Source organism: Sus scrofa, chromosome 8, assembly GCF_054392235.1.
Source record: "Sus scrofa isolate SSC_HxYL_T2T_F1_AM1 chromosome 8, Sscrofa_HxYL_maternal_Yorkshire_Landrace_v2.0, whole genome shotgun sequence".
NCBI lineage: Eukaryota > Metazoa > Chordata > Mammalia > Artiodactyla > Suidae > Sus > Sus scrofa.
The window spans coordinates 67,017,198-67,038,774 of NC_139390.1; the positions used below are offsets into that span (position 1 = coordinate 67,017,198).

Consider the following 21,577-nt stretch of genomic DNA (forward strand, 5'->3'; position numbering starts at 1 on the left):
TTTTTTTTTTTTTTTTTTAATATACAGTCATTTATTTTGTCTGGGAATAAAATACAAAGTTGGAGTTCCCGTCGTGGTGCAGTGGTTAACGAATCCAACTAGGAACCATGAGGTTGCAGGTTCGGTCCCTGCCCTTGCTCAGTGGGTTAACGATCCAGCGTTGCCGTGAGCTGTGGTGTAGGTTGCAGACGCGGCTCGGATCCCGTGTTGCTGTGGCTCTGGCGTAGGCCAGTGGCTGCAGCTCCGATTGGACCCCTAGCCTGGGAACCTCCATATGCCTCAGGAGCGGCCCAAAGAAATAGCAAAAAGACAAAAAAAAAAAAAAAAAAAAAAAATACAAAGTTGCGGTGTCTAGGTAGACTGTTTCTTCTTAGAGCAGTAACCACATCAGTACTCAACACTCCAAATTCCCCTTCACAGCAATGTGAAGAGAGTGAAAAGCTGGCACCTGCAAGTACCAGAAGGAGGCTGTTTATACCACAGGAGAGGAGCCCCCCAAATTATGAATCTGGGTGTTTGTAGAGGAGCTGGCCCTCCTCAACTCCTGAGAGAGAAAGAGAATTCTCAGCTCCCTAATGTAAAATCCTATGCTGCACAGGTATATGGCTCCAGGTCTGACCCCCTTTGAAATGTTAACATTTGAATCTTGGGAAGTATATCTATCCAGAAAATTCTCATTATGTATTCAATCATCTTTTAACTCCCAAGATTTGTCCTTTAACCCAAGTTCTACTTTTCTATGCTCAAAAACCTGAGCCATACAGAGATATGAGATTATCCAAATTCCTTTCCTCAATAGTTAGTACTTCCTTTACATATACACAAAGAAGCCAATTTACATTTTTTGAAAAGAAAAATAGTTCTCCAGGATTACCAAGAAAACGTATCTTCTTCCCTTCAAGGCTGTGGCATTTGAGAAAGAGTAATCTGAAGATATATTTTAGTTGTTAATATAGATTCTGTATTAAGTTGCATTTGTATATGACTTGCCTATGCTATGTTTTAACTTGGTTAAATGTCTTTATTGAAATGAATTCACTTTCAGAAGTTTCATGAGGTCACCTGTAACTTTTGTGTGCTACTGACATTCTCCTTAAACTACCTCAGATAGCAGCTATGTCACCCATTTTTCATCTCCCATTTGGTGCCTAGTGTAGTTCTTTGCTCATAGTAGGCCCTCTATGAATGTTCACAGGATAAAGTAATACATTAAAGATTGGGGTGACAAAAGTGTATGGACATTAAGTACTTAATTTTGTTTAAGCGATCATCTGTCTACATCAGTTGAAAAGATAGCTAAGGATTTCGAAAGAATGATAATATAATGGAGCAAACTAGGAGCTATCTACTATCAATAAATAGTCTTGTAGTTTTAATATTACCTAGTTGAGATAATAGCTGTTATATTGTTGAATTATATACAAACTAGACTGCCCTTCTAAAATTTAGTATTAGTTCCTTGGACTGTTTGTTCCTGATGAAATTGAATTTGGATAACTTAAATAGGCGCATAAAATGTAATTTATTTATCTTATCATACTTCTATTCACTTCAGTGTAAATTACCTCTTTGTATCTATTATTATGTAGTATAAAACAAAGTGTATGTTTTATTATCATTTTTGTTATGTTTTTAAAGTATGGTCAATAAATGAAACTTTAGTATTAAGTAAAAGCTTTTACCAGATTAAAAATTCTAAAAAGGTCTTGTATGTAGTACAGTCACATATTTTAAAAGATAGATTTGTTTTCTCATTATTCCCATATACTTCTTTAGGTGATATGGGTTGAATCTCTGTGATATTACTATTTAGAAAAACAAAAACACAAAAGCCAATAATGTTTAATGATATTGATGGCATCAAACTTTAGCAAATGAAGCAAAATAAAGTCTTATGAAACTATCTCAATTTGAAATCTGTTTACTGTTTATAACCTTTGGAGAGTTTATTTAATCTTACTGAACCTTCCTGTCCTCTTTAAAATGGGTATAATAATGAAACATACCCTGCCATCAAATTAGCAGAGGAATGTAATCAGACTTTGATGATGCTTTTTAAGGATAAGTCAATAAGGTGCAAGGAGAGAAATCAGATAGGTGTTAGAAAGAACATAGAGGGTGGTTTTAAGAGGGAAGAAATGTGAATATGGATATGCTGATGGGAAAGAACCAGTAAAAGAGTGATTAGAAATAGAAGAAAAGAAGTCAGTGTTATTGCCATGACCTGAGGAACCATAGGGAATGAGGTCCAAATTGTGGAAGAGCAAGGACACTCTTCTTCTGAGATAACAGAAGCCAGGCAGGAGCATCCTTTACTGCTCAGCCTGGATAAAATAAATAATAGGTGTGATGTAGCTAAGTTGGTAGAGTCAAAGTAGAGCAGTAAATCTGCAGTATATGGGGTCATGTGGGAGAGATACAATAAGCAACAATCTCAAGAAAATGGTTCTTAGAACTTTCCAGAATCTGAAGGACATTTTATTTCACTTAAAATATGTCAATGTTAACCACTTAATAATTGCTTCTAAAATATCACCAAGGCATAATTGACAAGGAAAGAAAAATTTAAGAAAGGTTTAAGTGAAACAATAGCTAGCATCCTTTTTACTTTTAACAAAAATAAGGATCTATATAATATGTATTTTTAAGAATTTAAGAATTGTTCTTGTTTTCTTTTTTTCTTTTTTGTATTTTTATAAAGTGATGAGTAAGACAGGCCACCTTGCTCTGTTTATTGAAAAAATAGCCTCACCACATAAGGCCTTTTGGAAGCCAGTGTCTTTCTAAAACCATCATTCATTAATTTATCAAATATTTATTACTTTTATTGTATACATGTATAAATATCTTCTGGAGTTCCCATTGTCGTGGCGCAGTGGTTAACAAATCCGACTAGGAACCAAGAGGTTGCAGGTTCAGTTCCTGCCCTTGCTCAGTGGGTTAACGATCCGGCGTTGCCGTGAGCTGTGGTGTAGGTTGCAGAGGCAGCTCGGATCCCGTGCTGCTGTGGCTCTGGCATAGGCCGGCAGCTACAGCTCCGATTGGACCCCTAGCCTGGGAACCTCCATATGCCCTGGGAGCGGCTCAAGAAATAGCAAAAAGACAAAAAAAAAAAAAAAAAAAAAATCTTCTTTGCCTAAATGTGTTTGCTTCTCCCCGTCTGTACCACCCCCGCTTTCTTTTAAGCATGAACTTTGGCAGAGCTGTTACATGGGTCTCCTGACATTTTTCCCATCATTTTTCCCATACTGATTCTTGCCCCTGCCTTCATCAGCTGGAGTGATCTCTTGAAAAGTTTAAATCTGATCCTGTAACTCTCTTGGGTAAAGCTCATCTGCGGTTTCCTATTAAGCTTACACTGAAGTCCAGACTCCTTACCATGCCCCAGCCAGCCTTCCTGATCCAGGTGCCTCATTCTAAGCCAGGTATCCCTCTGGGCATTCTAGATGGGCTCACTTTTGCTTCAGATGATATCTGCTCTTTTGCCTCAGACTTTCTTTTCCCCTACACCATGTGTGGCTGACTCTAATTTACCCTAATTAATTTAATGATTATTTTTAAAATAATTATATTTTAGTTCCAAATTTACTTTACAGTCATCATAATAAACACATTTTCTTGTTACTATAGAACATTCATTTGGCCAGCTCATTACTGTATTAATGATATACTCTGGGGAAAAATTACTAATAGGGTAAATTACTATAGTTAATGTAATTACAGAGGAAATGAGGTATTCCAAATCTTGGATTTAACTGAAAAGGTAATAACTAAATAATGCCTTTTTATTTCCTGTTTTCTTACTTGTCCTTTATCTTCTTTGCATCAAAATAGGTAATTATATTTGGGGAGAAAAGAAGTAATTCCAGTCATTTGACTTTCTGACTGAGTTTTAGACAAGTTGAAATTGGAGCTTACAGTAATAGTAGCAAAAATCTAACCTAATTTTTAAAATGTATATGTAAATATAAATAAAAATTATTGAATTGTTGCAAAACAGAATTAACTTATGGTATGGCTAAAGTATCATGACAAGTAAAACTAATTCTTGAGCATTTAGACCACTTTTGACATTTACCTTCAAAATAAAAATTGATCATTGCAGTAGCTATCAACTTATTTTGTTGGTGAAAAAGATTTAGCAGTATCACAAGTACTTAGAAAAATGAAAAAAGAAACAAAGAAGCTTTTAGGGCTAAGAAAGAAAATGGGTGCCCATAGGGAGAGACAAGAAATCTACTAGGCTTCTCTCTCCTGTTCTGGTCCTTTGTCTTTTCCCAGGACAAACTTCTGGATCCAGACCTCTGATTTTGACTTAGTCATGTTTCCCCCTTTCTGGTAGTTCCCCTTAAGGAACCCATGAGGGATGGGTTGGCAAACAGTCTCAGATGGTTTAAAGAAACACCTTTCGTCTTCCTTATCCCCTGAGCTCAAGTTGCTAAAGGAAGGCATGTGCTACAGGGGAGCAAGGACTATTATACACAGTTTCAGTCTGACTTCCAGTTCAGTTCTGTAATGGGTATGTGACCCTGCAAGTTACAGCATGGCACTCAGTCTCCACATCTCCTCTGGATTGGGAATGACTGATTCTATTTTGTGGAGTTTCACAATAATTAAATATAATCATATGTAAAGTATATAGCATGTGATTTAGTGCCCATACAGGATGGTTTGATTATTTTTAACCACTCTATGCAGAAATAGACTGCTGCCTTTGGTTCTTTGTGTTTCCCTAGTGAAATTTATTCAACCTCGTATCAAAACCCCATTAGAATTTGCCTGGCTTTGTTTACCACATGGTGTCATCAAGAACTTCCTTGATATGATCCTTATTTTTTTTAAGCCAAAAGTGTCCTGTTATGATGCAGTTGGCTCCGTTTGATTAATAAATAGGAAGTTCTGTAGTTAGTTCTAAGAAAAAAAAAAAAAGAAAAAAAAAGTGTCTCAGTCAACTTGGATACCTGCCATACATAGGAAATCTAAGAAGGCTTCTAAATAGTTCAGGAATGAACAGAAAAATGTTTTGCCTTCCTAGTATTCATAGTAAATTATTTGTTCCTTAAGGAGGTAACTTTTACTTTGGACTGTGTTTATAGATATTGGTAGAAACAGTTAAGTCAGAATTACATTTAGCTTGCCTAGTAAGTACATTAGTACTTGATGAAGTTAAGTGTGGTAAGGGTTTTTTTTTTTTTTTTTTAACAGTCATACCTGTGGTATATGGTGGAAGTTCCCAGACTAGGAGTCAAAACATAGCTGTAGCTGCCAGCCTACACCACAGCCATGGCATGCTATGAGTGGACATCTGTGACTTAACACTGCAGATTGGGGCAACCCCAGATCCTTAACCCACTGGGTGAGGCCAGGGATTGAACCTGCATCCTCACAGAAACAACAGCAGGTCCTAATCCCACAGAGCCGCAATGGGAACTCCCAGAGTTTTAAAATATTGTAAGCAGAAAAGCAGAATGATATGATCCTGAAAAATGCAACAATATCACAAAAATATTCCAATGCTTTAGTTTTTCTTTATATTAATATATTAAGATGGAATTATATATATATATGTATTGATGTATATAGTCTGCTTTTCAACATGGTATAATTTTTTTACTGTTGTCAGAGCAATATCTTAAGAAGAGTTTGATCCTTTTTCTGAACAGTAAATCAAGTTCTGAATTATATTTAGTAGAAATATTCATCTACTTCAATGTTTTCTGGATGAGTTTTGAGGAAAATACTTTTAGTACTTGCTCATTCTTCTTAAAATATTAGCTAGTGATGTAAAAAGGTTGAAATATTATTTTGGGTTTTTAAAAAAGGAAGGTCAGTGTAGTCTGTAGAGTCTATGTAGATTAAAAAAAAGGTATATCTCCACTTTGTTGGCTTTATTCATTGTTTACCTTCCAGCATCAAAATACTAAATTTAAATGAAAACTTAACAGATTTCTAATTATTTTATTTTTATTTACTTTTATTATTTTTTATTACTCAAATGAATTTATCACATCTGTAGTTGTATAATGATCATAACAATCTGATTTCACAGGATTTCCATCCCACAGCCCAGACACATCCCCCCACCCCCAAACTGTCTCCTCCGGAGACCATAAGTTTTTCAATGTCTGTGAGTCAGCATCTGTTCTGCAGAGAAGTTCCGTCTGTCCTTTTTTCAGATTCCATATGTCAGTGAAAGCATTTGATGTTGGTGTCTCATTGTATGGCTGACTTCACTTAGCATGATAGTTTCTAGGTCCATCCATGTTGGAAAAAATGCTGGTATTTCGTTCTTTTTGATGGCTGAGTAATATTCCATTGTGTATATGTACCACATCTTCTTGATCCACTCCTCCGTCGATGGACATTTAGGTTGTTGCCATGTGTTGGCTATTGTAAATAGTGCTGCAATGAAATTCACTAGAAGCAGCTAACAGCAGAATACAGGAGGCAGAAGAACAAATAAGCGAGGTGGAGGACAGATTAGTGGAAATTACGGATGCAGAACAGAAAAGAGAAACAAGATTGAAAACAAATGAAGAGAGTCTCAGAGAACTATGGGACAACGTGAAACACACCAACATCCATATTATAGGGTGCCAGAAGGAGAAGAGAGAGAGAAGGAGATAGAAAAAATATTCCAAGAGAGAATAGCCAAAAACTTCCCTAACATGGGAAAGGAATCACTTACTCGAATCCAGGAAGCACAACGAGTACCATATAAAATAAACCCAAGGAGGAACACCCCGAGACACATACTAATCAAACTGACCAAAATTAAAGACAAAGAGAAAATCTTGAAAGCAGCTAGGGAGAAGAAACAAATAACATACAAGGGAACCCCGATAAGGTTATCGGCAGATTTTTCAACAGAAACTCTGCAGGCCAGAAGGGAGTGGCATGATATACTCAACGTGATGAAAGGAAAAAACCTCCAACCAAGATTGCTCTACCCAGCAAGGCTCTCCTTCAGATTTGAAAGAGAAATCAAAACCTTCTCAGATAAGCAAAAGCTGAGAGAATTCAGCAACACTAAACCAGCCTTACAACAAATACTAAAGTGTAGTCAGAAAAGAACAAGAGAAGAAGGAAAGGAAAAAGAGCAGCAAAAGCAAATCCAAAGTAATTAATAAAATGGCAATAAGAACATACATATCAATAATTACCTTAAATGTTAATGGACTAAATGCCCCAACCAAAAGGCACAGACTGGCTGAATGGATACAAAAACAAGACCCATATATATGCTGTCTTCAAGAGACCCTCTTCACTTCTAGGGACACATACAAATTGAAAGTGAGAGGATGGAAGAAAATATTTCATGCAAACGGGGATCAAAAGAAAGTTGGAGTAGCAATACTCATATCAGACAAAATAGACTTTAAAATGAAGAATATTTTAAGGGACAAAGAAGGACATTACATAATGATAAAAGGATCAATCCAAGAAGATGATATAACAATTTTAAATATCTACTCACCCAACACAGGTTCACCACCGTATATAAGGCAACTGCTAACAACCTTAAAAGGAGAAATCGACAATAACAAAATAATAGTGGAGGACTTATAACACCCCACTTACAGCAATGGACAGATCAACCAGACTGATAATCAATAAGGAAACACAGGCCCTGAATGAAGCATTAAACCAGATGGACTTAATAGATATTTATAGGACATTTCATCCAAAAGCAACAGAATACACATTCTTTTAAAGTGCACATGGAAACATTCTCTAAGATTGATCATATCCTGGGCTACAGATCCAACCTCAGTAACTTTAAGAAAATTGAAATCATATTAAGCATCTTTTTCGACCACAACGCTATACGACTGGAAATCAACAATAAGAAAAAACTGCAAAATACACAAACACTTGGATACTAAACAACATGCTCCTAAACAACCAATGGATCACTGAAGAAATCAAAGAGGAAATTAAAAAATACCTAGCAGCAAATGACAACGAAGCTACGACACTCCAAAACCTATGGGATGCAGCAAAAGCTGTTCTAAGAGGAAAGTTTATAGGAATACAAGCCCTCCTCACGAAACAAGTAAAAGGTCAAATAAACAAGCTAACTTTACATCTAAAGCAGCTTGAGAGAGAGAACAGACAAGACCTAAAGTTAGTAGAAGGAAAGAAATCATAAAGATCAGAGCAGAAATCAATGAAATAGAAACAAAGAAAACCATAGAAAAGATCAATGAAACGAAAAGCTGGTTCTTTGAAAAGGTCAACAAAATTGATAAACCCCTAGCCAGACTTATCAAGCAAAAAAGAGAGAGGACTCAAATCAATAAAATTAGAAATGAAAAAGGAGAAGTAACAATGGACATCACAGAAATACAAAGGAACATAAGAGACTACTATAAGCAACTATATGCCAATAAAATGGAAAACCTAGAAGGGAAGGACAAATTCTTAGAAAAGTACGATCTTCCAAACTAAACCAAGATGAAATAGAAAAGATGAATGGACCCATCATGAGAACTGAAATTGAAACTGTGATTAAAAAACTTCCAACAAAGAAAAGTCCAGGACCAGATGGCTTCACAGGCGAATTCTATCAAACATTTAGAGAAGAGCTAACACCTCTCCTTCTGAAACTTGGGATACTCCCAAACTCATTCTATGACGCCACCATCATCCTGGTACCAAAACCAGACAAAGATTTCACAAAAAAAGAAAACTACAGGCCAATTTCACTGATTGACTTAGATGCCAAAATCCTCAACAAAATACTAGCAAACCACATCCAACAATACATTAAAAGAATTGTACATCATGATCAAGTGGGATTTATCCCAGGGATGCAAGGGTTCTTCAATATCTGCAAATCCATCAGTGTGATATACCACATTAACAAACTGAAGAATAAAAACCATATGATCCTCTCAATAGACATGGAAAAAGCCTTTGACAATATCCAACGCCCATTTCTGATAAAAACCCTTCAGAAAGTGGGCATAACGGGAACCTACCTCAACATAATTATTTTAAATATTTAGAGATGTCATATTTATAACTGTCACCTCTTGTAAAAGGGTTTCTAGACCAACATGCTGTGCTGAAGATGTGCTTTACCAGAACTTTTTTTTTTTTTATCAAATATACTTTTCAAAAACCCACACACACTAGAAATACTTCAGTTCTTACAAGAATCGGATCTAATAGTTGGTTTATTTTATTCATCATGATAAGGTAAAGCAATTTTAAAGAAGTATCTGAAAGGAATATTATTTGTCTGTTATCTCATTTACCCCACTCTTTCTCCATTTCCTTGTTCTGCTGTTAAACATTACTGGAAATGTCCAGTAGCATTATCATAAATGATCCAAGTGCATTTGAAGAGTAATACAATCTAAACATTGTTTGGAGCTCTGTATATGATTATGACACCACGAGATTTACTTCAACAAACCTCCCTTAGGTACTAGTTAGTCTTTTTCTGCTTAACTTCATTTCAACATTTAAAAGTATTTTGCAATCACTTCTTTGGAAAATGAATTTTAGCCATTGGAAAATGAATTTTGGTTCACAAAGCTGTACATGTGACCAGTGTTGTTGCCAGTCTCATTGTATCATGCATTTTAGGCAGTAGTTTTAAGTTTTCTGGAATAGTAAAAGTGTTAGTTTCTGTTTTTAGACTTTTTCTTTAAAATGCAATCATATCCCCATGTGATCTTTTTAGGAAGCATGTGTTTTATGCATCACTGTATATGGCATACCTTATACTCTAGAGCTGACGTTTGAGAGAAAAACAGTTTGAAGGATGGCTGTCTCAGGCACACTGGAACTCTAAAGCATTTTACCTTGAGATCAAATAATTATTTCACTTTTCCCCCAAATAATTAAGTTTATATCAGAATTTAGGGGATTCAATTGCAACCTAGGGACAAGAAAGCCTGAAGGACTTCCTAAGGGAAAAATAATTCTTCTTTATGATAAAAACATAGAAATTAGAAGCTCCTATGTGCTTTTTATGTGGCTTAGATTTTATTTGTATCCTTTGTGAAATGTGCAGTCAGACTTTGGGAAATCTTGGTAATCAGAATTGTTTTATGAAACCAACATTTCTGAAGTAATTGTACATAAAACAGCAGCATTAATCTAAAATAAGTAGTAAGAATAAAGTCGTAGTTTTTCCCCAAAAAGACTTAAGAATAGACATTCATTCGCTTGAACTTTCTTGAGTGGAAGAAATCTGAGAATAATTGTAACTAAATAATATTTGTATTCCTTATTATTCAAACATTTTATTTAATTTTTAATGTATAAACCTTGATTTGCTTTTTGTCCCTTAATTATTCATTAGTTTATTCAGTAAATGAGAAGTGCTAAAATTTTGGATATGTTTTAGAGATAGAACTTACAGAATTGCCAATACATGTTATATAGATTATAAGAGGAAGCAATGGATGGTGATTCCAAGCTTTTTGGCTTAGGGTAGTGAAATATGGCTCTATAGAGACAATACATAGGGATAGTCAGGAGGTTGTAGGAAGGGTGGCTAGCAGCATAACATTGAAAGACTTATTAAACATCACAGCGTAGATGTTGAATAGGGAGCTGGAGTAAAGAAAACTGGAGATTTAAATTTGGAGTTATCAGTATGTAGATTTTATCTTTGTATTTAGTGTTTTCCAGGTTTTATTTGTTTTCACTATTGATTTTGTTTTAGATGTCTTTATTACTTTCTATAATGGTAGATGATCCTGATTTTTAATTTATCACAGGGATATATTTACCTTTAAAAGATTAAGCCAAGTGAGATGATTTGGAAAAAAAAAAAAAAAGCAATAATGTAAAAGTACTATGCAGATATGGCAAAAAACTGAAATAGTGATCTTGCAGCCAGACTGGTTTCTGTCACTAGTCATTCTATGTTTGTGTTAAGGATAGCCCTACCATGAGTATTAAATGCTGACCATTATAGTGGCCAAATCGTCATAAAACTAATGATTTACAGAACATAAAATCTAGGGGTAGGTGGTTCCATATTTGATTTAATAGCTCAGTGATGTTAGTAAGGACTTAAGCTCTTTCCATCTTTCATCATTCTCAGCATGTTGACTATTGCCTTTCACAGTGTCCTTGTGGACTGAAGGTGGCTCCATCAGCTCCCACCATCATATCTTTCAGCAATTGTGTCCAAAAGCAAAAAAAAAGAAGAGAAAAAGGGCACTCTCCTCTGCAGCCTTTTCCTATGGCTTTTAAGTTCAGGGTAGCAGACGTTTCCCTAAGCCACTTGGCATCATAGGTCCATATCACATGACTACCTCTTAGTGCAAGGGGACTCGGAAAGCAGGCATTTGGGAGAGGGGACTGGCTCAGATCCCTGTGAATGGGACAGACTGGTTAAAGCACTTGCAGAGCTCAGGGCAAGAGTACAAAGTGATAAGTAAAACATCTCCTAACCTCTACTCTGACAGATACACCTTGGAAACCACCTGGAAAACCAGGGTTGAATATAGAATCCTCCATCTCCTTAGAGTTCCATGTCAGGATACATGGCCATTCACTCACTACCCATCTTCCTTCTCTCCTATCCCCCACTTCCATCTCACACCATGGGGAGCCTCAAACATAGGCATGGGGACAATTCAGCCAGCACATCCAGTTGTGTCTATCGCTCCTACGAAGAGCCACTCCTTGGCCAACCCTCAAATCTACTGGCTACAATGTTGGGAAAATGGGTCAGAGTAGATTTTATTTTAAACCTGGGAGACTGGGTAAATTAAAGGGATTGATGATAGACACATAAAAGAAGAGAACTAGGGATTGACACCCTGGGTCACTCTAACTTTTGAGATTTTGGAGATGCAGAGTCTACAAATTAGATTTAAAAAGAGCGGCCAGTGACATATGAAGAGAGTTAGAGATCTGGAAACTAGGCAGATTAAGCATTTCAATAAAGAGGAGGACTTAGAGTTGGCTACTGGATTTAAAAGCATAGAGGTTCTTGTGTCTTTGACAAAAACATTTGATTAAAGCCTCATTAAAGTGTGTTGAAGGCAGAATAGAAAGAAGTTAAACACCACATGTAAAGACAACTCTTTTCAGATCTTTTTCTGTAAATAAGAGCTAAGAAATAGAGGAGCTGGAGAGAATTTGGGGTCAAGGGCATTTTTTTGTTTCGTTGATTGGTTAGTTTTTAGGCATGATAGAGATTACAGTCTCTGCCTTTTAATCTGGTATGAATGGACAATCAATGGATGCAAGGAAGAGAAGGGGAAATTGTGTAGTTTCTGAATTTGAGTGGTCAAGGGAGATCTAGTGTACAAGTAGAAAGTAAGAAGTAATACAGACAAAACGATTCATCCTCATATGATGAAATTATGACTGAGTTCTGTTAACTAGCAGATATTTTCCTTTAGAGTAATTCAATAAATTATCATGGCTTATAGCAAGTAGTTACTGGAGTTCAGTAGTTTTTGTTCAGAAACATTCATCTACCTGGAAAGAAAGTTCTAGAATCTTGAAAAATACAACATTATTACAAGATTGCTTTAATCTTCTATTTTTCTTTTTACATTAACATTAATAACATATACTGGTTATAAATTTAATATTCTGCTAATAAAAATCTATATTTATATGTACGTATTTATACATGTATGTATATAAAAGTATATAATATACATGCTTATATATAAAATGCAAATATCCAAGTACTTTATTGATAAGAAAAAATTTTATATTTTGAATATAGTAACTTTTATATATAATATCATGAATTTAATAAAATCCAGAGTTATATAGTTTGAAGAGAATTAAACATCAATAAAAATTACTTAAGCAACAAAATTCATTTGCCTTCAAGAAATAATAAGGTACAAATTTTTATACCTTAGACAATCTTTTATTTAGCTATTTTCTTGAAAATAAAATTTAAAGCTATATATATTATAAAATTTTATTAAATACACTTTACAGGATAACTGAGCACTAATATATGTTTGGGGATAGAAAAAGGAACATTTTTATTTCTCATAAGTTCCTGATTATAAGCAGAAAAAAAAAGCTAAATAGAAATGTACTAAAAAGTTAATGGTCACCTTTTAGTGGCAAAATTATGTACAATTTAAAATGTTATTTTTTTATGGACTTGTGTGGTATTTTCTGACACCACTTCTGACACCAATTACATGTTGGTTTTTCACACACCAACTGATTCTCTAACACCAATTAAGTGTCCAGCAATTCATCACTTCTGACACTAACTCAGAATTAGAGCAGATCCCACAGGTTAAGGACTCAGTCTCAGGAGACTGCCCCCCACTTCAGATGCCAGTGACAAACACAGTGTCCGGGATACCCACAGTTGAGCCTGGAGAACTACAAATTTAGGGCTTCCCAAGCCCACCTCTTAGGCTCCACAATTCACTAGAACAACTCATAGAGCTCAGGAAAATGCTCTACTTATAACAGCAGCTTTATTAAAAAGGCTAGAACTTGGAAAAAACCAAATGGAAGCCATGCCCAGGGTGGAGATGGGAAGGCTGAGTCCACAGCTTCCTAAGGCTCCACCCTCCCAGCACTTCCAACTGTTTGCCAAACCTAAAAGCTCCTTGAACCACGTCTGCTAGGGGTTCTAGTGGAGGTTTCATTACAAAAGCATGGTTGATTAAGTCGTTGACCACTAATGATTAAACTGAGTTTCCACTCCTCCCAATGCCCCACTCCCCTGGGGATGGGGTTGTAGGTGGCAGAGACTGAAAGTTCCAGCCATTTGATCTAGGCTTTGTTTCTCTGAGGCGACTTCCCACCTTGAAGCTATATAGCCCCCACTACTCCTGTCCATTCCCTCTAGGCATCATCCCCATCATCTCATTAGCATACAAAGAAACCCTGGTATCACTCGAAAGATTTCAAAGGTTTTAGAACCCCAGCACCAGTTACTCGGGACAAAGACCAAATATTTATTTTTATTATATGGCAGCAATGTTGAATTTTGGAAGTTGGTATGATGAATACATAGTATTCTTATAAATTTTTTTCTTGAAAATGGCTTGCCCTGCATTATGTCCATAAACATTTTCGGTAATAGAATAATCTTAAAATGTCATTTCTCTAAAAGTCATTCTATATTCTAACCTTTTAAAAACTTTCAAGAAATCATGTTTAGTTATCTGTTATTAATTAGTAGGCTCCTGTGGATATAGCTACATAATGAAAATCCAATCAAGTCTTAGGAAAATGGGAGCATTAAATTACTGTAATTCATTCATCTCCAAATTCTTTGCCAGATAGAACTCATTTGTGTGTTTTTACTTGCTTTTATTTATATCATTGAAAAAATTAATTTAAGAATCTAGTTATGATTTGGGGATTAAAACATTTTTAAACTTTGTTTTTATTTTTTGGTCATTTAAATATTTAATTACCATGTATTTTTCTTGAGTGTTAAACATTTGAATAAAGATTCAAAAACAGGTATATATATCTAGCAATATTTTGTTTAATTCTGTCTGGTAAAATTAGATCTTATATACTATGGGTTAAACTCACCAATACTATCCTGAAATGATTTCATTCACTTTTAATATATTTATTTTAATGTAATTTCAGCTTATAAACAGTTATACAAGGAATGAATAGATTCAGAGCTGTAGATTTCAAATGTAGATAAAGGTACTGGAATCACTTTTGAATTATTCCCAAACAGATAATTTTTCTTGTCAATATATCAGCCAATTTTTATTCCAGTGATTACTTAAGGTCATAATTTTTTAAAGCAGTAAGTGGAAAATATGATTACTTCCAAAGGCTGAATGAAGTATCCATGAAATATCATGGATATCATAATCTTGTGGCTTTTAAGAGCTGTCTTGGTTACTACAATCAGAACCAACTAGAAATAACATTTTTTTCCTAATAAAGCTCTGTGTAAAAGGTCATCACTTATTTTTAAATTGAAAATTTTATTTAGTACAATGATTATGTTTATAAATTTGTGAAAGTGGACCACAACTTACTGATTTTAAAATACTGTTGTGAGCAACTTTGAATAAGAAATATTGAGCTGCAAGACTTAGCCTGCAAATCCTGATCCACCCACGTTTCACATGCTTTTTGAAGACATGTAAAGTAAAATGTTGTGGGTAATGTTAGTTAAATATAATATTCTATTTTGAGTCACATACTGTAAGTAAACATTTAGTCATAGATTCTGAAATAAATGAGCCATACCCTCTGGTCCTTACCTTAAATCAACTGTAATTTCTTCACTTGAACCAGTGTCAGCTTGAGACCTCTTGTGTTGTGTCTGTTTGATACTACGTGCCAAAGAATAAGACAAATAGTTAATTTATTGAGGTTTTTCTATGTGGTAGGCACAGTTCGATGTCTTCTATGTGTGTACATCTAATCTTTGTAACAACACTCCAATTTCTAAAAGGGTAGTTAACACACCTTCCACCTCACAGCTAGTTAGCTAGTTAGTGCCAAAACTTGGATCCCAACAGGCAGTCTGGCTCCAGAGTCCATTTTCTTAAGCATTACCACATATTCCTTGTCATATCACATTGCACATCTGTAAATAAACTAGGCTTCATTTAAGAGTTTTTTCATAATACTATTTGAGATTGATGACATGCTTAAAGAAGCTTTAAATTCAAAATATAGATTAGAATAGAGAGCTTCATCTTTAAATCTTGTGATTATTTTAATATTTTAAGTTATGAACTGTAAAATAAGGTTAGAAAAATGCAATTTTCAGGAGTCAGTGTCACAGCTGTCTTGTCAGAATTAGAAGTAGAGATTTCAGACTTACTAGTATTTAAAATGAATCACTAGGAGTTCCCATCATGGCTCAGTGGTTAACGAATCCAACTAGGAACCACGAGGTTCCTGGCCTTGCTCAGTGGGTTAAGGATCTGGCATTGCCATGAGCTGTGGTGTAGGTTGTAGATACAGCTCAGATTCTGTGTTGCTCTGGCTCTGGTGTAGGCCGGTGGCTACAGCTCCGAATAGACCCCTAGCCTGGAAACCTCCATATGCCGCAGGAGCAGCCCTAGAAAAGGCAAAAAGACATAAATAAATAAATAAATAAAGTGAATCACTAGAATCCAGTGTTGCCGCAATTTGTGGCATAGGTCTCAGATGTGTCTCAGGTCCACTGTTGCCATGGCTGTGGCTTAGGTCTCAGCTACAGCTCCTATTCGACCTCTAGCCTGGGAACTTCTATATGCCACACATGCAGCCCTAAAAAGAATAAAATGAAATGAAATGAAATGAAATGAAATGAATTACTGACTGTAACCACCCAAGAAGAATTTTGTCCTGGTAAAGGTGACTCAAAAAGTATAGTCGACAAGGTAAATAAAAAATTATGCCATGGAAGCCAAGAATGGTTAACTATTGAATATTGCTGAGCCAAGTAGGATAAGATGGAAAAAATTAACACTGGCTTTGGCCATGCCTGGGCCATTGTGGAGGTATTGCAAATGTATGCCTAAATAAAGAGGCTTTTATGAAAATGAGAAGTAAGTGAGTATGAATTACAAGCAAGGAAAACTTGATACATTTTTCACTAAAAGATAACACACAAGATTCTAGGAACATCTTTGAGATCTAGAAGGGTTTTTTTGTTTGTTAGTTTTTGTTTTGTTTTGTTTTTTAAGTAATAGATAATAAAGTACATTTGCTGATGGGAATGGGCCGAGATATTGAACAGTCTTTGCAGGAACAGATTCCTGAGAAGCAACAGAGTGGGTGGGTATGTTGGCTTTATGAGAACAAAGGCACCTTTCTCAATATAAAAGAAGGGAGGACAGTGTGTGTGGCTAGGGTTGAGGTAGTTGATAGATCTGGTGTGGGAAAGATGGGAACATTTCTGTCAATAGTCTTGGTTGAGTTCTCCCAGAAGTGGACTCCAAGCCAAGGACTCAGCACAGATTATTAAGGAAGTTTTTTCAGAGGAAATCAGGAAGTAAAGTGAAGCAGTACAGGTAGGAGGAAGAAGCCACGCAAAAATGTCATTTTGGGTGAAGTCTCCAACTTACCCTGATCCCAAACGGCTCTGGAGTATAAATTACAGTTGGGAACTAACCCACCATAAGACATAGGAGCTGAGACTCCACACCTGTTAGTAATTGACCACAATCTTACTGGGGGCATGGTGGTGGGTGGGTGTGAGAGCAGGATGCAAACTCCGGGCACTTCTAGCTGTATGGGCATGGAAGTTCTGGTGCCCAAAACCAGTCACCCTCAGGTCACAGCCAAGCAAGCAGCAGCTGAGGGAAAAATTCAGGAGCTGTAAAAGGATTGTGAGGTCTGGACAGTGTCCCAGTGTATTTGCAACTGTCAGATTGCTTCAATTTTTAAGGAAATAGGGGGCTAAATTCTGCTGAGGGTGGTGGGGTGAGAAGGAAGTCTGCGGTTGAAGGAAGATGTGAAATATCCCTTATGGGGAAGGGGAAGGCGTATGTGGTAGGGGAGTTTAGTTGGCATTTGGGGTACTGTTAAATGCCATTAGACGTTTGTTGCCATGAATTTAGCCTGTCTTCAGTAATCATGGTTGTGTGTTTCTTCCATCAGTTCTCACCTATCCACAGTTGGGTAATTTTTCAAATCATTAAAGATGAACGCAGATGCAAGAAAGTAAAGTCACATAATCTAGGCTGAGCAAACAGGAAAGGATGAACACAAAGAAGGTGATAAATAGTGAACAAGTGGAGACAAAAATGGGTGGTCTGGAGAAGCTCATAGATAACAAAATCAAGAGGAAATAAATGGTGGTAGTAAATATTTGATGGCAAGAACCTCAGAGGAGTTGTGGTTTTTGACAAAGGTGTGGTCATGGTTTGGCACTGCCACTTCTCCTGCCTGAATCAGTAGAGAACCAGTATTTGAGTTCATGTGGCTTTCAGGGGAGGTACTGTCGGCAGGAAGCAATTTCACTTAAAGCATGAAGGTGACAGAAACACCTAGGGAGGAAGATTAGATGGAGGGGAATTTGTTGATACTGACTGAATTTCAAAAGACAGGATGAGATTTTAGGGGGGGAAGGGGAGTGGTGGAATGTTGAATCGGATCAAGAGCTATACAAAGAAATTTCAAGATAAGTGGATGGAATAAGCTTGTAACCATTTTTGTTGTCCAAATTCATTACTTCTTACAGTCTCCTACCATCTTGGGCAATAGAGTTTCTACCAAGTAGCAGTGGATAATTCCCCTGCATGGATGGGAACACCACTTACACTGTGTCTTAGATATATACATTTTCTCCCTAAATTCTGGAAAATACCAAGATACAGAAGTTCTCATTGTGGCTCAGAGGAAATGAACCCAACTAGTATCCATGAGGATGCAGGTTCCATTCCTGGCCCCACTCAGTAAGTTAAGGATCCCGCATTGTATTGCCATGTGGTATAGGTTGCAGACACGGCTTGGATCTGGCATTGCTGTGATGTAGGCTGACAGCTGCAGCTCTGATTCTACCTCTAGCCTGGGAACTTCCATATGCAGCAGGTGTGGCCCGAAAAAGAAAGGAAGGCAGGTAGTTAGGCAAAGAAAGAGAAAAAGAAAGAAAGAGAGAAAAGAAAAAGAAAGGAAAGAAAGAGAATGAAAGAACCGGGATACATAAGCTTAAGAATCAGAACTCTGCTCTTTAACTATATTGCAGTTCATAAAAGACTAAAATGCTCTATGATGAAAGGTAATAAATAGATGATCACTGATTGGCCAACTAATCATCATAAAGGTTGTGGGCCACACAAATCGACTGAAAAACTTATCGACATACTCTGGGTGTGTATCAATTTCCCCTAATTCCAAGGGATTACTGCTCATTTAAATAAAAACATTAAGGACACAACAGTCTTTCAGACTTCAGCTTTTCTCATTCTCCTGCTTTTTCCAGGAGTGCTTTCTAACAGGAGTGCTACTTTGTTTTAAAAACATTTACCTCATATTAAAAGTGATGAAAGCATATAAGTCATAGTTATTTTAAATAAAGGACTATGCAGTAAATCCTTGGATTTGTAATTAAAACATGCAGACAGCATAGTGGAATGTTAAGTGTCTTAAGCTGCTCAGTTCACACTTGAAAATTTCCTAATCTAATTTTCTTTTGGCTGAATCCCCATTGTTGTTGGATTTTTCCACTATATACAATTATGTATTTTTGAAAGGTCTGTCATCAAAGTTCCTGGCACTTTTATAAATGTGCTATTGAGTATGCATTCTAGAGTACTCCCAAATGCTGTCTATAGAAGTTAATATTTTCAGTCAGACATTTAAACGTGTTAACTTAAAAATCCTCTCAATGCCAGAACCAAGGTTGATAATCTAAGGTTATAATTTCACACTGCTTTAATTATGAGATAATTATAATTTAAGTATGACATAATTGGATATTAATATATTACATATACAAGATGTAAGTCAAAAATGGCATGTTTTCTTTGCAATAGTCATTGTCATTCTCATGTTTCTGCCTTCTTTGAATTTACCTTATCTTGCTCAGTTAGCAATGGGAGGGTTTCTAAAATGCCAGATCTCCCATTTAGTAACTTTTGTTAATGTAATATAATAAAACAAAAAATATGCAACATCTCAGTTAACACCCACAGGAACCTTATTAGTAAAATGATTATGCTCATTCGTTTCTCTTAGATTTCTTAAATCTCTTAAAAGTGTTTTAGTTTTTTCCCATTTTTTTCTGTTAGCTTCCCTGCAAATGTCCCCTTTTACCTGTTGGTGGACAATTTGAGTGCTTTGGCTACTGCATGTGTTCTTCCCCAGTCGGCCTGGTCCCTGTTGATTTTATCTTTGTTACAGAGAAATACATACATCGGTTTTTCCCTCCATAGTGTGTGCTTGTAAGGCCTTTGGAGGACCTTCTGTGTTCCTTATATAATGAACCCAACTTCCAACATCATTTGCCAAATACTCCATCCTTTTCTCCAGATTGGTGCTGCTACACTGTCATCTGTAAAATCTCTGTTTCTGCTCTCTCTCATCTATTCCATAAACATACACTTATATCTCCATTATTACCACATAATTACTAAAACTTGCTTAATACCTGATATATTGAGGCCTCCCATTTTGATTGTTTCTTTCAAAATTGCTTCAACTACTCATAGATTTGCATTTATTTTTTTTTTACATAAACTTTGGATTCAGTTTTGAAAGTTCTTCTGATATCTTCCTTGCCATTCAGGAATAAATCTTAACTGATCATGATGTTTATGCACCAGTAGATTTTGCTATTTAATAGCTTACTTAGGATTTTCATGTAAGTTTTTAAGTAAAATGTTCTTATGTAATTTTTACTCTCTTAAATTGTCCCTACGCAGTAAGTTATAGTAGTCTCATAACTGTTTAGGCTTGACCTATATGAAAAATGGACTGTTACTTGAATATAAGATAGAACAGATTTTTAAAAATTTGGGGGTCTTGAGGCTTTTTCTGGAGCTGTGTCTTTGTTTTCTATATCTCACAATCATCAGAAAAGACATTCTGATTGGTATTGATTGTTAGGCTTTATTGAGGCTACCCTTTGGCATAAAATGATTGGTTTAAGAATTGGTATTTTAGTATTTGGAGCTTTTTATATATATATAAAATTGGATTATTTACTGTATTGCTTAAATTTTCTATAGCATTTCTTAATTTTTTCTCATTAACATAATTTTAAGGTTACATTAATTTTTATTTATTTTTTATTTTTACTTTTTTGTCTTTTTAGGGCCACACCCATGGCATATGAAAGTTCCCAGGCTAGAGGTCACATCAGAGCTGTAGCTGCAGGCCTATACCACAGCCACAGCAATGTAGGATCCAAGCCGCATCTGCCATCTACATCACAGCTCACAGCAACACCAGGGATCCTTACTCCACTGAGCAAGGCCAGGAATCGAACCTGCATCCTCATGGATACTAGTCAGATTCGTTTCCTCTGAGCCAGGATGGGAACTCCTAAGGTTAAATTTAGATAGCTAGTGATAAATTTAATTGGGAACAACAGCATTTTATAGGGCTTCTGAATTGAAAACAGAATCACGGTAGAGGTTTTGGGACATTAAGTCTATTAATTGTCCAAGTAACTAACTAGGAGCATAGACTATACTTCTCTTGCTTCCATTCAACTCTAAAAAGATCCTCAAATATTTTATTCCTGTGGAGGTAAATAAACCAAGGCCAATGAGGATTAAGTTAACTTGACCGTAATTAAACACGCCTGCTTCCTATTGTGTTTCAGTGCCTCCCTTGTTCTATTTATTAGGAACTTTAGTAAGTACAAATATGTTTTAAATACACAATTTTGCTTTTTTAATGTTTTAGTTGTTCTTACAAGCTATATAGAGCAAGCTGTTTATTCACAGAAGGGGTATGATGAATGTTTCTGTTACAAGTTGTTGAAATGAGAGGTGGTGATACCATATGGTATGAGAAAGAGTGTAACAGCAGTTCAACCTGTCAAAACACATTTGGCAAGGATATCAGAAAGTTATTAATTTCCTGACTTCTTTTACTTAACTTAAATGTTTTTGTAGCTTCCAAGTTGAAAAAAGAAACCTTGAAAGTATATAATATATTCTTTCAACTACTTCCTGTCCTTGTA

General features: G+C 35.8%; 1 protein-coding gene across 50 annotated transcripts in view; it reads left to right on the forward strand.

Moving 5' to 3' along the window:
- ADGRL3 (adhesion G protein-coupled receptor L3) overlaps positions 1–21,577 on the forward strand; it is an 812,688-nt gene that overhangs the window by 733,059 nt on the left and 58,052 nt on the right. The gene's annotated exons all lie outside the window — the stretch shown is intronic.